The sequence below is a fragment of the Danio rerio genome, chromosome 4 (assembly GCF_049306965.1).
Source record: "Danio rerio strain Tuebingen ecotype United States chromosome 4, GRCz12tu, whole genome shotgun sequence".
NCBI classification, from domain to species: domain Eukaryota; kingdom Metazoa; phylum Chordata; class Actinopteri; order Cypriniformes; family Danionidae; genus Danio; species Danio rerio.
In genome coordinates, this window is record NC_133179.1 from 21,280,034 (window position 1) to 21,294,112 (window position 14,079).

Genomic DNA, 14,079 nt, shown 5'->3' on the forward strand with positions numbered 1-14,079 from the left:
GGCTGCAGATGGTTGATGAGGTTCTGTGTTGTCTCCCTCCGTTCAGCATTTCTTTATTTATTTATGCCTGAAAGAGGGGGGGCAGAAAGTGATAAACAGGCAGAAAGACTAGTGATCTGCAGAGAAATATACTGCATATTCCTTATCAAAGCGGCGATCCACTCTAACATGGTTGAGAGTATCAGTGTTGAGCTCCTTCTCTTTGTTCCACGCTGCTTGTGTGCTTACAAGCGTGTCTGGAGAGCATTTGATGGAGGGTGGATCCGTGTTTGGCGCCGCACCGATGCTGCTTAGTAGGGAGTGGGGAGCTGTCGTGAAAATTGTTTGATGTTTGGAGTTGCAAGCTTGTGTGAACGTGTGTTTGTTTTAGCCACGTCTTTGTGTCGGATGTCCACCTGTGCATTTGGCTGTGCACATTTGCTCTTCGCCAATGTATGTGCGCTCACATGTAGGTTTGTGTAGTACAGGGATCGTGACCCCTGGGGACCAGTCTGTTCATTATTCTTCCTAAAAGAAGCATTAAAATTTCATCACTGCAACGCAATCTCCGCTTCAGCACAGAGACCAAAGCATAGCTAGGATGGGGAAGGGGGTTGGGAAAAGGGAGGCTGAGCATCTCTCTCTTTTTCTCTCTCTCACTCTCTCCTGGATTGGTTGGAAACGTGGAGGGCGGCACACCCTTGAATTGTGATGGAAGTGATCAAGTGGGCCTTTTCCTGTGCTGTCTGTTCTCAGAGTCTGCTGCACAGAAGTGGGGGGCTCTAAAAGAGGGGTCAGCAAGGACCAAGTGGATTTTCTTCTACATTTAGGCACTATGGCAATTGTTGTAGTACTACCTGGCTCTCCATGTGGGCCTTGCCCACCTCCTGCAGGGAGGGATGCTGTAGACACACTGGGGGATGGGAAGGTAAGATATTGGTGTCTGGTGTTTCTGCATTAAACTCTACCTGTTGGTCTGTCTGCATGTGAGCTCACTGCTAGGGCTGGGAAAGGTTGAATGTTCAATGTAAATATATATAATTATTTTTTTTTATATTTAAGATATTACAATATTTGAGAGTTATACAATTTCATATTAAAATTAGGAAGGACATTATTTAAATTATTTCAATGTACGTTTTATTTGACAATAATTAAAGATTATGCTAGTTTTTGCAATTCTTCATTCTCCGTTATTGAGACATTTTTTTGATGACGCAAAAGCAGCAAATTATCTTTATTTCCCCATTTAATACCCCATTGAAATTTTTAAACGTAGTCAACTGTTTACTAATTACATATATAAAATACTTAACTTACAATCATTTGTATAAAAAGTGTGGCTTTTAGCAAGACCACATGATCACTAAAGACTTGCATGCATCAAAAGAGAGCAAAGTTAGTCATGTCGGAAGACTGAAAAAGAAGTGAACATACAGTATAAATATGGTTTAAACTTTAGTCACAAAAATGCTGTTTAATGTACTGTAGATTAAAAAAGCAGATTAAAACTTTAAATTGTATTGCATGATCAACATAGTATGATAATATATTAAAATAGCTAGTGCTTAGTTTTTCTTTATTTATTTTTTTTAGAATTTGAATTTTTAGGGGAAAATGCTTAACATGAGATTTTGTATTTTTATTTATGTTTTATGCTTTGAGTCTGCAATTTAGTTAAAATGTTGCTTGTATAGTTTACATAAACACCATAATGCAATTGTCTAAACGTTGATAGTTTTAGGTAAGTCCCCCATTCCTTGTTATGGCAGATTTATGATGCCGTTTTTTGTTTGTTCTGTGCCTAATGCTGATTAATGAGTTTAAAGAGAAAGTGGAGTCTGAATGGCTTTATTTCCTGCTCCTCATGAACATGTTCCACACTACATAAGTTGTACATTGTGCAATGTACTGTCTTGCCACTCTGTCTCCTTAGGGGACCTTCTGAGAACGTCAGAAAACAGCTGCCTGGCATCTGCCACTCCCTGTGCATATGATTATGTGTTTCTAATGTCTTGCCTAGACATTCTTTCATCTCTGTCTTTCTGCTTCCCTTATTTTATTATGGCAGCAGTGAGCAGCTGATGAATATCTTTCAGGTCAGTAATGGTTTGCGGTATGTTGGCACGTGTGGTTTTCGCGGGCAATGATCGCTGGGTAATTCACCTGCGTGGGACACTGGATCCGCGCCTTTACATGATGGATCACCTCTGAGGATGGGGGGGTGAGATAGAGTGGGAGAGAAAAAAAGAGAGAGAAAAAAGGAGGGGTCCTCCTGGTGGCAGTATATCACAGGCGGGATAATAGAATTCTGCCGACTTGACATATCCGCGCTCACCTAATATCCTACCTGCAGCTCAGATCGCAGGAAAATGCTACAGATCCACACGGCGACAACCCTTTGCCTCTTATGGGTCAATGGCTCTGCTGTGAATTGAATCTGAGGTTGAGAATGATTAATAGACAATAACATATCTGTTGAATACAGATTCTACCCCCATGATAAGTCCAACAACGGCCTTTATATTCATTTAATGTACTTACGACTTCAATCTTGATGATGACTAATCTGTCTAATCTACTCAGCTTCACAGATTACCCAGTTGCCCGTTTCATTAAATGAAACTGAAGTCTCAAATGTGTGTGGTAAATCCAGCTTCAAGTGATTTACTGAGTGTCTAAACTGTGGGATTGAGTTTGTTTTCTCTGTGGTAGATGGATTTGTTGAACGCCTAGCAGATTCTCAGTGAAGTCCACTCACTGTAGGTTTACAGGTAATCATCACCACAGGGCTGTGAAAAAGCATGCAACTCTGGTTCAGCTTTGATTGCGTTACATGTTGCAATTTTCCCTGCCATTACCTTCTCAGCTAGTTGCAGTTTAGCAAGTGGCGCCTGCTCTCTTACCCATCTGATGAGTAAAATAAGTAAATGGCTTCTGCAGGCTGCACATGTTGCATGGCTGTCTTTCAGCCTGCCATTTATCTGTCATTTTGACGCATTCATGTGATTTGTCAAGGCTCATGCTGTTCAATAAACACCCATGACCAAGAGCGAACATTTGGGGGTTGATGGGGGATTGTGGGTGGGAGTGTGCGCTCTGGTCACAGGCTGTTGCGCAGTGTATATATACCCCTGGGGCGAAGGATGTGTGTAGAAATGAGATTTGGACCCCATTATTGGACTGAAGAAGTTGTTTTATTAAGGAGAGCATGGAAATGAAGAGCATCTCAAACGCACCAAAAATTGAGCCAACTGCACAGAGAGGCTGTACATCACCCCAGCAATTACACCCCAGTGCTACGCTGTGTAATAAAAGCGATTTTATGCAGACAGAGCACATGAATAAGAGATGCTCATAGTGAAGAGGATATAAGCATGGAAATCACCACTGAGCTGTCTTACCTCTGACCTCACTGTCTGGCTGCTTCACATTCTGATTAATAGAATGATTAATCAATGTGTGAAGACACTGCCAACACACTAACAACATTGCAAAAACGCAATCAACAAAGTCTTTAGAGGTGCAATATCCACCTTATTTTATATTTACGTAAGAGCGGCCATTCTATTGACTATTACTTTCTCTTCTATCGCCATATCTAATCTATTGTCTGCAAATCTAACATAAACTGCTTTGTAGCACAAGAAGTTTGACCAGTTACTGCCACTTTTTTCTCCTTATAATTAATCCATATCGGCAAATGAATCAAGTCTCAACACATTCAAAGAAAAGAGCTTGCTTCAGCATTGAGAAAAATAAGGTGTTTGTGATTGCAACACTTGACCCCTCATGTGTGGAGCATTTCTAGAAGCAACACTTCTTTCCTCTGATAAGTGTTTATGGAACATTCTTGGATGTGCCAGAATGTCAGTAAAACATCACTTGCTTGTTTGACTTTAAAATAAATTAGTATTGTAATATTTTATGATCAGAGGTGCACAAAACCTTTTTGGGGCTGCCATTACCTTATGGTTTGAGAGTCTGCACTGGGATTTGTGAATCAATTTTGAAATATATGTTTCATATACTGTACATATGTACATATATGACTTTTAGTTTGTTTGTTTTTTTCTACTTATGATTTGTATTTTAAATATGTAACTATTGCAAAATTCTATATTTTGCATGAACCTCACAGCCCAGACTAACCCTTTCAAGTGGATTCAGGTACAGTTCGGGGGTTAGACTTGAACTCTGTTTGAGTAAACCCAACACTATTTGAATCACATCCAAATAAATAAAATCTGGTATGTAAATTCTCTTGTCTAGTGCCATGTCTGGTCTGCATTGTATATCAAAAAACATACCTGCACACCAGTTATACACAACCATGTTTATAATAATCAGAATATAGTATAGTCAGTTTATTAGTCAGCATAGCAGTCATTTCGTTGTTTCTGAGGTATAGTACATCCATACTGCATGTATGCATTTTGAAGTTTGGATGTGGCATAACATAGAGAGACAGCCCTTCACATTCAGTGTGCAAACTCTCTTAGAGCCTGTCTGAAGCAGGCAGTGTATATCACTGATGTTGACCAGAGGCAGAATATTGAATAATATATTGACAGCTAACATTTATGGAAAAGCCAATGTTGAATCGAAAACCAAAAAGTAGTCGTGCATATAGTCATTTGTCAGAAGACACAAGGTTAGTTGATTGAGGGCACTGCATGTGCATAGAAAAAAAGGAAGATATAATATGTATTATGTCCTGTCATTGGAAAACAGACAAGGACAGCATGAGAAATCCCTCTATGAAATTTGATCATGGTCGGTTCCTCATGTTAACACTTCATGCTTAAACCTGAGATTTCATGCTATAATTTGTTCCACATTTCTGTGGTTCTACCAGCTTGCCGTAATGGGATTTTGCCATAATCCATCCATAATCTTGCTAGATTACTCTGTTCTCCAGATTAGCAGCTCGGGAACTGAATGGAGAAGGCAGTTCTGAGGTTTGGTATTAGTGTAATCTTAGTATAATTGGCTTCTAATTCGAAATCCATTGAAACGAATGACTGAATAAAGGTGTTTTATGTCTAGCTGAGCTTACTCTGCCTTGAATAATGAGGCAGGGACTGTTGCTCAGATAGAATATTTCTTGCGTCTGTTCTCTGAATGAGAAAGGGAGTGCCTCGGAATGGTGGAGAGAACAAAGAAACGAGTGCTGGCTTCATGCTTTCACACAAGAGAACCCAGAAGAAGAGGGAAGAACAGTGTACACAGTATTTCTAAAATCCAATGTAGTTTTGGTAACCTTAGTAAATACAATGCTAGCCTGTTTGTATAGAACATTCAAGACCCAAAGAACTCGATTCACAAAAAGGTGTATTTATATAGAAATTTCCACAATGCAAACTGTTCAAAAAATTTCTGTGGTCAGGTTATAATATTTAAAGCAAAAGTTTCATCAGTATGAACATAAAAAAACAATACTACTTTACAATTTATTCTCTCAAATTAGGCATTAGCATGGATTTTTAGCTGAGGTGCTGTGGATAATAGGTGATAATAATGTGAACACCAAATATCTTTTCTTAAATATTATATGCAATACCAAAATCTCTTGTTGTATGAATATGGTAATCTTACCACATCATAACCTTCTTATACCAACAGTAATTACATTTTTGTAAGAAAATTTAGAAAAGCTATTGCATTTTTGTTGCAGTTAAAGGTATTATTATTATTTTGATGTATTCAGACCTAATAAGAGAGATTGAGATGCTTGAGTACCTGCATAACTTGCACCTACCTGCTTCTCCCATGGTTACCGTGACAACAGGAAAGCCAGGGTCATTCCGACGGCAACAAACCGATCAACCCTGTCAGAAAATGACAAAAGACGCAGAGTACGATCAGGAATCCGCTGAACTGTATCAGGGGAGGAATGTTTTCACAGTATGAATGATTTGAACTGCAGTGTTACTATGTAACTGCATAAACCAGATTGTTTCCCCGAGTGGCCACAGCATGATGAATGGACGACAATTCCAATCTTGCATTTTTGTTTGCTCTGGTGTTTTTTTGTTGTTGTTTTTTTGTTTTGTTTTTTGTTGAGCAAGAAGTAGGATGCTTTTGCAGGTATATGGGCCAAAGTTTAAGACTCTCTACTGTTTGCCTGAGGGCTCAGGGCTCAATAAACAGAATTGTAAATTCAGCTGAGCCTCGAGGCTGCTGGAAAACTTTTGTAGTAAATAGGCACAGTTGGGACTTGCATAGAGACTGTTGTGACAGTATTGTCCAATTAAATGGCTCCACAAAATGCGTTCAGCAAAACTGACATCTAAATTTAGCTTTTAGCTATGTAGTTACTGCAATATTGAGTACACACACACATAAATCTGTCAAATATCCTTCAGTTATTTGCAATTTAATAGAGTTCACCTGAAATTGATTGTTGTGTTTTCATCACCAGCACTTACATTACTATCTTCTGTTGAACATAAAAGGAGAGAGTTGAGGAGATGAATCAGAAGAAATGTTTTTGTAGTTTTTTCTATAAACTGGTATAGAATTTGGTATTTTTTCAATTCAAATAAAAAATCTACCTTCATTTTAATATATATTTGTAATACATGTCAGCATTGTTTTACATATTATTTAGGTACATTTTTATTTAAGATTTTAGGCTACATTTACACAACACCATTTCAACCCAAAAAATATGAAAAATGTTGAGCACTTGAGCAACAAGACAACTGATTCAGTTGTTTTCCAAAGTCAACCAGAAAGGTAATGTGACTGTCTCTTGTAGTTTCATTTTCTACTTACTGAACAGTCAGACCTACTTTTTTACACGTTCTGTAAACATCTTTAAGCTTATTTGTAGTTATTATTCTAGTTAAAAAAACGAGCGTGAACACTGTTGATGAGCAATGCATTTGATATAGTATTTACTAATTGTTGTGTTACCTGTAAGGAAATGAAATAAATTATTTGATCAATTAACTCGGGTCTATTAAATAATATTAACAGATACAATGATTTTTGATTTGATCATATTTTTAAATGCTGAACCTTTAGCTAAAATAATTTTTCAGTTAATGTTTACTAATGTGGCAAACTAATGCTAACAAGTGGAATTTTATTATAAAATATTATCAATAATAACTTTTTTGTAAGCTTTATTATAAATAATAAAAAAGCTAATTTTTGTTTCTCATAATTACCCTGATGATCAGGCTGCCAAACCTTAAACTCACTAAAGCAAATTACCTTGATAGTGCTTCATACATCTAGTATGTTCATTCATTAATTTTCTTTTCGGTTTAGTCCCTTTATTAATCTGGGGTTGACATAGCGGAATGAATCGGCAACTTATCATGCATATGTTTCACACAGCGAATGCCCTTCCAGCTACAACCCATCACTGGAAAGCACCCATATACACTCATTTACACACATGCACTAAGGAAAATTTTAGCTTACCCAATTCACTTGTGACACATGTTTTTTTGGACTTGTGTGGAAAACCGGAGCACCCCAATAGTATCTGAATGCAGCCTTTATAATGCAAGCTGAGATTGCATCACTCAGCGATGCAATGTCAGACACAATGCACTCAACTGAGTGAGTGACTTCACTGTGAGGGGTAGGGTTAGGGGTGGGGTTAGGTGAGCGCATTAAAAAGCATTAGATGCAGCTCAGATTCTACTCCACCAGGTCTGCATCTAGACCCCTCTCGAGCACCCGGAGGAGCCCACGCAAACACGGGGAGAACATGCAAACTCCACACAGAAATGCCAACAGACCCAGCCTAGGCTTCGAACGAGTGATCTTCTTGCTGTGAGGCGATTGTGGTACCCACTGCGCCACCGGGCTGCCCATCTAGTATGTTTAATAAAAAATAGTCATACAAGTCATACAATAGCAGATAAAGACCTGTGACACAAGATCATAAAAATATTTTTTTCAATATTAATATTTAAAAAGCATCATCCAGTGCACTTTGAATTAATATGCAAATTATGTGAAAGGACAACAAATGAATGAATCAGAATCTCGAAGCATGCTGTTTGTTCCCAGTATTGCTGAGGCAAGCAGTTGGCAAAGACACAAGCAAGTCTGACACGTTTATGTTGTATGGGGGTTTCAATAGCCGTCCAGTTTTATTTAAAGCATGTTGCTTGGCATGCATTTAGAGTGATGTTTCAGCTCCTCCCGTTTATCTCTGAAATGGGCTCGTTCACGGGTGCTCTCTCTGCAGATTTCCCTCAATAAACCGAGAAAGGGGAATAAATCACTCTCAGGAAAGCAGTGAAATCAATTTATTGCATGCAAAATAAAACTCATCTTTGTCTTTGCAAGTACAAGGAGGACAGGTACGAAAGCCTGGCTAGTAATTACATGTTTATTATATTTTAATCATTTGTCTGTCAGAGGTTTTGCTGCAGTTGGTTGATCCCTGATGTACACATGCCAGGTTTTGTGGAATATTTGTGCTTATATGATTTTGCGTGGAATATTATTATGGTCTTTACCACCCCAGCACTTCCGCAGCACTGCATTTACCAGGGGTTTAATTTAAAAACTCATTTAAGGGATAATTTGCATTTTTCATGATAATGGATTTTTAAAGTTTTCGTTAAAATAAGTTGTAGATATTACAAAGTTTTTTGATGTACTTTGAGAGGTAGGTTGGTTTCAGTGCAACTAACCTCTGATCTGTTATGAGAGATTTTTATTTCACCATCATATCTCCCGGAGGAAATCAGTGGAAGTCCATCATAGACATTTACATCTTTACATCAAATTAAAATGGAAGCTTAGAGGCCAAGCTGATGAATCATATTCTATTGGATGTACTCTATCACACTGAGTGTCAGTGAATGCTCAATGAATACCAAATGTCAGGAAAAGGGCAGCGGAAGAGACTTCAGCTATTTAATACTCAGTATCTCACACAACTTCCTGATTTTCTGAGCTCCTTACATCTACAAGCAGAATACATTTTAGAACTCTTTCAGCCATCAGAGATAGCTACGGTGTTTCATTTATTTATAGTCATACACCAATGTTTTGAAGTAGTAACATCTACACAATGCAGCTTTGTTACAGAGACAAAAACACAAGCATAAGCAAGTGTGGATGAGAAAGTCATAAGATGAACCAATGCTCATCACAAACAACTTTTCCCACAAGCAGAGAAACATACAAATATATAGAAGGTGCTCAGTCTCGTTCACACATGACACTAAAGCAATAGACATTTTATATCAACATAACATGTAACAAAAAACTTTAATGAACTTTTTTTTTCTGGGAAAGTGAATTGAGAGTTATTCACCATCAGGGTTGCTTAAGTTACTTTAAAAAGTTTTAGATTACAAGCTACTGTCTACTACTGGAAAATGTGTAATCTAATTGCATTACTAATTACGTAATGTAAAAAGTAATTAGATCACTTTACTTTTAAAACATAAAATATGCCTATAAAAATACAAAATAAACTGCAGCTCTTTCAGTCATTTAATATTCACTGAAAAACATTACAATGGGTTGATCACATCAGTGTGATATAGTCAAAAGACTTTAAGAGTTCAAGACCAAAACTTAAAATTCTTTCATCATTCACTTGTTCCAAATCTGTTTGTCTTCTTTTTTTTTAAACACAAAATAAGACATGAAGAAAACTGGATACCTGTTACAGTAACCTAGCTTTTAACACACTTTGAACTTTGAAACGGTAAAGACTTTTACACTCACAAACATCTGTATTACACTATGCTTTTAAGTTAATATCTGAAAAAAAACTAAACAATTGAATCTCTATTTAGGTCTAGCTTAGCAGGATTGATAACTTTTTTAATGTTTGTAACTTTAATAGCCTCCACACACATCTGCCACTTTAATGCTCAAGTTATTTAAAGCTTAGATTCTGATTGGCTGTCAATCAGCTGGGGAAAAAAGTTGTCTGAAAATGACAATGTTGTTTTTCTGTGTCTTGTTTGTTATGGTAAGGAATAGTAATTGTCTTTTGTTTTAACAGGTCTTTACTGCTCCTCATATATCTTTATTATGATTTATTACTGGAAACATGTAGCAGTCTGACCTGTTTGAATTAGGACATTGTTATTCAGATAGCAAATGTGATTTTGTTTCCAGCCTGTTAATCTAATAAGAGGCTTCAGTTCTCAAGTGTAACGGGTGTACTGTATATTAGAGAAAGCGAGATGGTCCACATATACTCGCTTCATTTGCTTTATGTTTCCATCGCTTTTGCTAATCAGAGGGACACACAATGTTCTGGTCTACAAAATTTTGTATAATTACTGTGCTTGCCGTCCTATTTTAATGCATCAAGCAACAGACAGGAGGCCTGCTTATCCATTACAAGAGCACTTATGTTTTAGAGATACATATAGAACCCAATATGGCTGATGTTTACAGACAATTATTTAATTTAATCTAATTTAATTTTTAAATTTTAATAAAATTTTTATTAAATTTTATTTTTATTTTATTTTATTCTGAATTGGGCAATTATGTGTGGAATATGCAAAGTTTTGCTCTTGAAATAATGGCTATTGTTCTTCACCTGAAAATGACAACAGTTTAGCTGACAGCCAAAGTGGAGTATTTCCGTCATCATGAGTGCTTTTATCCATTTGGTTTGACAGTCTAGTTGTGTGTGTTTTCATCTCTAATATCTCATATGTGTTTGAAAAATGACTCGCTGCCCTTTCCTGACAGAGGTACTCCAAATTATTAATGCGAGTGTAAAATGTGCAGTCAAATCAAGTAGAAATGACAGAGTCAAAGTGTGTCAGTCTTTTTGCAGGAATGTATGAATGTTTCTTTTTGAGATATTTGGTGAAAAATAAGGGGAATTAGAGCTGATGAATAATGCAGGAGATGGTGGCTCTCAGTTGCTCTTCAGTGGAGCCTTCGAGTGATGTTGTGTGTTTAGTGTCTTGTAAGGCAGATGCAGCATGTAGATTTATGTGCATTTGTTGATTCAATCAAGCTATTGTTCCGTGAGTCCCGTGAGATCCTAGGCCTATTTTTCTAAAAATTCTTCTCTGACAAATAACAATGGCATAATAGTACTATACCACCATGGATTCCTCAACATGGCTCTTTCCATCTGGGTTCAGGACGGTCGGAGCTGACAGAAATGACTTCTTAATTATCTTTTTGTATTGCGGTTTTATCAAGAGAAATAACCATGTTCCTTTTTTGTTTTCTCCAGCAGAAAAGATTTCCGAAGATGCAATTTTAAATGTTAATGAAATCTGTGATTTTAAATTTAATGAAGACAACAGAAATCAATAATTCGTTTGATTTATTTAGCCTGAGATGTTTACTGTTCCAAAATATAAAAAAAAAATGTCTCAAAATAAAATATATTGTGTTCAAAGGGGACAGAAGTTTTAGGGTTTTTTTTTACCCAGACATTTAAAAAGATCATATTTTAGGGCGGTAATCACAATATCCTGAAACCATGATATTTTTATTCAAGGTTATCATACCGTAAGAATTTTATACCAGCCCTTGCCTAATTGCAACTTAACATTTATGTTAGCATTCATTTTCACATATTTGTTTATATTTCGTATATAAAGTCTATATCTTGCTCTTTTGAGTTATAAACACACACATGTGTACCTTTCTCAATTAATCTTAAAATTTGTCTGTGTATTCAAAATTTTAAATTAGAATCCTGAGACAGTAAAGGTCATATTTCTGAGAAGAAAGAAATAGAATCTCAAATTTATATCCAATTTTTTTATGAGGCAATTTTGAGTTTTTTTCGCATTTACTCTGAATTTTGAGAAGAAAATGCCGAATTGCAATAAATGAACAATAAAACCTGATCCAAATTTTAACCGCTCTCACAATTTTAAGTTTGTCACTTCTTCCGGATTGTGAAAAAAGCAAAGTCATCATTATGAGATAAAAAGTTGCAATAACATTTTTTTTACCACAGTGTATTAAACAGCTTCCATAAAAATTCAATGCAGTAATTAAAAAAAATAAATAAATTTTGGCTCAGTAAATGTCAAGGCATTCTGAGGTTAAAGAAGTATCATTTATGAAATCTAAAACCTAGTATATATCAGACTTAAAGATGAAAATTGTGAATCATGAGCCAGAGCGTCTCTCGTTGTCGTTTTACTTTATGGTGGTGTCCATGAACTTCTAACATCATGCAAGTCAAACACCCTTTGACAGGCCAATGTTTTGAAGTCTGCCAAAAGGCCAGACAAGGCCAGCCATCGATCCTGTGGTAATTGCTCAGAGCTTGGTCTCTTCCCAGAATGCCTCTTACAACCTCAGCATGACTCAATCCTTCCTTTCTTTAGTGGTTTGTGGAGAAGAAGAGTGAAAACAATCATGTGTCAAAGAACAAACGTGTGTTTATTCACATATGGAGAAGAACACTAGTAGCAAAACTCACTTTGATATGCAGATACGCTGCCTTACTTTATCCCTGTTGCATGAAACACCTCAAGGGATGTTGACTTTCCTGTGAGTGTTCGCTATTTTGGTGAAGTGGCTTTACATTTGGGATTCTGGGATTGCAAAATATGTTCTCTGAAAAAAAGGGGGGGGGGGGGGTAATTTTGCATATTTAAGTGTTTCTTTCATATTGTAATGGTCAATCCATGACACTTTACTTAAAAAAAAAAAAACAGATAAACATCCTTCCACTCCCATCTCTCATCCCCCCCACCCCCAAAACCTCAAAATTTTCTTGCAAGCAATGATACATAATAAACCACCTTCTATGCAAACATGGCAAAAAAAAAAAAAATAATAATAATGCCTCCATACATAAGTGACATGAAAAAATTCCAGTGACAAGCAACTTGGCTGTACGCACCAGAATTGACATGACAGAAACATTTAAATACCATCACCATTTAGATGCACAGAATTCTGTACTGCACTCTCATTCAAATTAATTCCTATTTAGTGAACTAATGTGAGAGGAGCATGTTATATGATTGATCATGGCTGGTCACTCATCTGTTATCATTAGTATGCCAGTCCGATAAATCCAAACTTACTTTAAATAGCCTGTCTAGAATTATTCCCTTATCTTTGTTTTCCGAAGAATACCGCTACCCACCCCATCTCCCCCCTTTCCTCCGTTTAATAGGGGGAGCTCTCAAGTACTATCTGATCTCGTACCCAGTTACATGCTTTTCGACCAGGTGGGAGCCTCAGGCTCAGTTATCTCCGAGCTCAAGGTTCTCTCCAGGGACAGCATGTCAAACTTGCTAAAACTACCAAGCAATATCTAAGTACAAACTCTTAAAATCTTTTTAAAATTAATAAAAGTACACACTGAGTGACTGATAATTGTTGGTTTGCATAGTCATAGTTCTAATGTTAATTTTTAAACTATATGCTTGCTTGATATTTTTTAAGATCTGAGATAAACAGTCTGCTGCCACATTGTGTATGGCAATAAATGTCACATCAAATGTTATTCAAACTCACATTAGTAGTCTTTAACACTTAATAAAGCACATAATCAGTTGATCTTTGTCATAGTAGTGTATGCTGTCGTTCAGTTGCGACTTTGCAGAAATAGAAACCATTTGTAAAATGATAGAACAAAAACATATTTTAACGTTGAAAAGACAGCTCTTGTCGTGTCACAGCAATGAATATACGTAGTCAGGATATTCATGGACTCAAATAAGTTGCAAAGACCCTTTGTTGCATCACATGACAATGTTAAACATTTATAAAAATTGGCATGAATTTTATAAGCCATTTAACCAACATAAATTAGGGACTACGCTGAAGGAAAATAATGAATGAATGAATGACTAGAAAAATACACGTCTAAGACTTTGTTTCTGTGTTATTAAACTAGATTTTCAAAATATTTTACTTTATCTTGGACGTTCTATTGTTAGTACTATTAAGTTTGGTAGTAGGTAATTATGATGGTATTCGTCACAGTGGAATAAATTGTGCATTTGAATAGATTTTTTATTCTATGTATACCTTGACATGTAAACAAGTGAGTGTGGTCACTCATGTAGCACTACAGCCTTTTTTTTTTATTGGCTAACAGCATCCCCCTCTGCATTTTGGTCATAATTCTCACCTGATTACTTTTACTATATGTAG